The sequence below is a fragment of the Pseudophryne corroboree genome, chromosome 11, assembly GCF_028390025.1.
Source record: "Pseudophryne corroboree isolate aPseCor3 chromosome 11, aPseCor3.hap2, whole genome shotgun sequence".
Taxonomy (NCBI): Eukaryota; Metazoa; Chordata; class Amphibia; order Anura; family Myobatrachidae; genus Pseudophryne; species Pseudophryne corroboree.
Genome location: NC_086454.1, coordinates 206,599,583 through 206,603,669, shown reverse-complemented (window position 1 = coordinate 206,603,669; position 4,087 = coordinate 206,599,583). Strand labels below are relative to the sequence as shown.

The 4,087-nt window shown below is 43.3% G+C and overlaps 1 pseudogene; it reads left to right on the top strand.

Annotated features, from left to right (window-relative positions):
• Positions 1-3,651: 3,651 nt before the first annotated feature.
• On the top strand, positions 3,652-3,769 carry LOC134971555 (5S ribosomal RNA; annotated as a pseudogene).
• Positions 3,770-4,087: the final 318 nt, after the last annotated feature.

Genomic DNA, 4,087 nt, shown 5'->3' with positions numbered 1-4,087 from the left:
TGGGGTAGCTGCACAGTTCTCACCTCCTAGAGGGACGCAGGTTCTGGATCCAGGATTCGATCCTGGTGACCACGGATGCAAGTCTCCGAGGCTGGGGAGCAGTCACACGGGAGGAAAATTTCCAGGGAAAATGGTCAAGCCAGGAAGCTTGTCTGCACATAAACATTCTGGAATTAAGGGCCATTTACAACGGCTTTCGGCAAGCGGAACTTCTCTTCGCAGTCTGCCAGTCTTGATTCAGTCAGACAACGTAACAGCAGTGGCGTATATAAACCGCCAAGGCGGAACAAAGAGCAGAGCGGCGATGGCGGAGGCCACAAAAGTTCTTCGCTGGGCGGAAAAACATGCAAGCGCTCTGTCAGCAGTCTTCATTCCAGGAGTGGACAACTGGGAAGCAGACTTCCTCAGCAGACACGATCTCCATTCAGGAGAGTGGGGTCTTCATCAAGAGGTCTTTGCAGAAGTGACAAGTCGTTGGGGAATTCCTCAAATAGACATGATGGTGTCTCGCCTCAACAAGAAACTTCAGAGATATTGTTCCAGGTCGAGGGACCCTCAAGCAATAGCGGTGGATGCCCTGGTGACACCGTGGGTGTTTCAGTCGGTCTATGTGTTCCCTCCACTTCCACTCATTACGAAGGTGATAAAGATCATAAGAAGGTGATCCTCATTGTTCCGGACTGGCCAAGGAGGGCTTGGTATCCAGATCTTCAAGAATTACTCATAGAAGATCCCTGGCCTCTTCCTCTACGAGAGGACCTGTTACAGCAAGGACCGTGCGTGTATCAAGACTTACCGCGGCTGCGTTTGACGGCATGGCGGTTGAACGCCAAATCCTAGCCCGAAAGGGTATTCCCAGTGAAGTCATTCCCACACTACTTCAGGCTAGAAAAGAAGTAACGGCGAAACATTACCACTGTATTTGGAGAAAATATGTGTCTTGGTGTGAATCCAAGAAGGCTCCTACGGAAGAATTTCAGCTGGGGCGTTTGCTCCATTTTTTGCAAGCAGGTGTGGATGCGGGCCTAAAGTTAGGCTCCATTAAAGTACAAATTTCGGCCTTATCTATTTTCTTACAGAAAGAATTGGCCTCCCTTCCAGAAGTTCAGACCTTCGTGAAGGGCGTGCTGCACATCCAACCTCCCTTTGTGCCCCCAGTGGCACCATGGGATCTTAATGTGGTGTTGCAGTTCCTGCGATCTCATTGGTTTGAACCTTTGCATAAGGTGGAGTTGAAATTCCTTACTTGGAAAGTAGTCATGCTGTTGGCCTTGGCATCCGCAAGGTGGATGTCTGAATTGGTGGCTTTGTCTCACAAAAGCCCCTATTTAATCTTCCATGCAGATAGAGCGGAGTTGAGAACTCGTCAGCAATTTCTGCCAAAAGTGGTTTCATCGTTTCACGTAAACCAGCCTATTGTGGTGCCAGTGGCTACTGACACCTTGGCGGAATCGAAGTCTCTTGATGTGGTCAGAGCTTTGAAAATCTATGTCGCCAGAACGGCTCAGGTTAGGAAAACAGAGGCTCTGTTTGTCCTGTGGTCTCCCAACAAGGTTGGGACTTCTGCTTCCAAGCAGACTATTGCACGCTGAATCTGTAATACGATTAAGCAGGCTCATTCTACGGCAGGATTGCTGTTACCGAAATCGGTGAAGGCCCATTCTACCAGAAAGGTGGGCTCATCCTGGGCGGCTGCCCGAGGGGTCTTGGCATTACAGCTTTGCCGAGCTGCTACTTGGTCGGGATCAAACACCTTTGCAAAGTTTTACAAGTTTAATACCCTGGCGGAGGAGGACCTCTTGTTTGGTCAATCGGTACTGCAGAGTCATCCGCACTCTCCCGCCCGTTCTAGAGCTTTGGTATAAACCCCATGGTTCTTGAAGCATCCTCAGCATCCTCTAGGACGTATGAGAAAATAGTATTTTAATACCTACCGGTAAATCCTTTTCTCTTAGTCCGTAGAGGATGCTGGGCGCCCGTCCCAGTGCGGGCTGAATTTGCAGTTATTGGTTATGGTACACACATGTTGTGTTCAGTTCAGTCAGTCTGTTGCTGATGTTAGTCATGCCGTTGCATGCGTTGTTGTTGAATGCCATGTTGAAGGTGTGAGCTGGTATGAATCTCATCTTAGTTTAAAAAAATTAAATAAATCCTTTTCCTCGAAATGTCCGTCTCCCTGGGCACAGTTCCTATAACTGGAGTCTGGAGGAGGGGCATAGAGGGAGGAGCCAGTTTACACCCCTTTTAAAGTCTTAAAGTGCCCATGTCTCCTGCGGATCCCGTCTATACCCCATGGTTCTTGAAGCATCCCCAGCATCCTCTACGGACTAAGAGAAAAGGATTTACCGGTAGGTATTAAAATCCTATTATAAATTATTGTTTACATTTTATTTGTGTGTGCCCAAAGTCATTTTTACCCCCTAAAGCCATGTGTTTTCACCACCACTGTACCCCAATGCTGTACCATGTGTTTCTGTGGGCCCAAAGTGATTTTAACCCCCAAATGGCCATGTGTTTTCACCGCCATTGTACCCCAATGCTATACCATTGATGTTTGTGTAATGAGGAAAGTATTTAAAAAAATGTTTATTTAAAAAACATATATTATACAAATGTAAACATCATTTAACCAAAAAAACCATTTAACCATATAAACATTTAACCATATAACCATTTAACCATATAACCATATACAGGTTGAGTATCCCATATCCAAATATTCCGAAATACGGAATATTCCGAAATACGGACTTTTTTGAGTGAGAGTGAGATAGTGAAACCTTTGTTTTTTGATGGCTCAATGTACACAAACTTTGTTTAATACACAAAGTTATTAACAATATTGTATTAAATTACCTTCAGGCTGTCTGTATAAGGTGTATACGAAACATAAATGAATTGTGTGAATGTAGACACACTTTGTTTAATGCACAAAGTTATAAAATATATTGTCTAAAATTTTCTTCACGCTGTGTGTATAAGGTGTATATGTAACATAAATGCATTCTGTGCTTAGATTTAGGTCCCATCACCATGAAATCTCATTATGGTATGCAATTATTCCAAAATACGGAAAAATCCCATATCCAAAATACCTCTGGTCCCAAGCATTTTGGATAAGGGATACTCAACCTGTACCTTAAGTAAAACCATTTGTAAAACACAAAATATGGTGGAGAGGACATTTGTGTTTCCCCTTTTCATGCCTCTCCATGAATTAATCCTCTTTTATTAAAATCTGCTTTTGGACACAGCATTTTCATGTGGCACAAACTATTGGATGAGATACACATAAACTATGATATCCACCGATATGCCCCTAAATATGGTGTATAATTAAATTCCACTGATGGAAAGAGGATAATTGTGTGTGTTTTTCCACATGTCTCCCCATGAAATGATCTGATTATGTTTAAGTCTATCCATAGATGCAGGAACTGTGTTTTGCATCATTTACTCCTGAAACAGACTTTATAATACAAAGTTTATCTACTGTCTTCTTTTCCAAATCTCAACATTTTCTGTGGCGTCTCATCTACGATTCCAAGGATTAATCCTAGATCTAACGTAGACAGTAGATCTAACTGATCATTACTCTGTAATATACCTAATAGGTGCATTCTCATTGGTGAGTTGACAATCACGTCTGCTTCTTACTATCATACCTCACCGCAAGAGCCCAATCTCGTCTGATCTTGGAAGCGAAACGGTGATGGGCTGGGTTAGTATCTGTGGGGCGACCCTCAGAGAATACCCAGTTTAGTAATTTAGGACTTATCCCGACTCAATACCAACAGCAGGATCACCACTACTTCTTCTTTCCGAACTTTGGCCTAATTTTTGGAACATCCTAGGCTGTTAACTGAAGCATATTTATTATGGGGGAGAGAATCACAGACGTACCCGTGAGACACTGTGGGGTATATGCAATTGCGGTCGAATTCCCGAAATTGTCGAATTTCGGGATTTTTTCGCCAAAAATTTTTTTTGTCAATGCAATTCAGTGCTTTCCGTCAAAAAAATGGACTTTCAAAATTCTACTTTTTGAAATTCGACTTTTGTCAAATTCGACTTTTCTGCAATGATA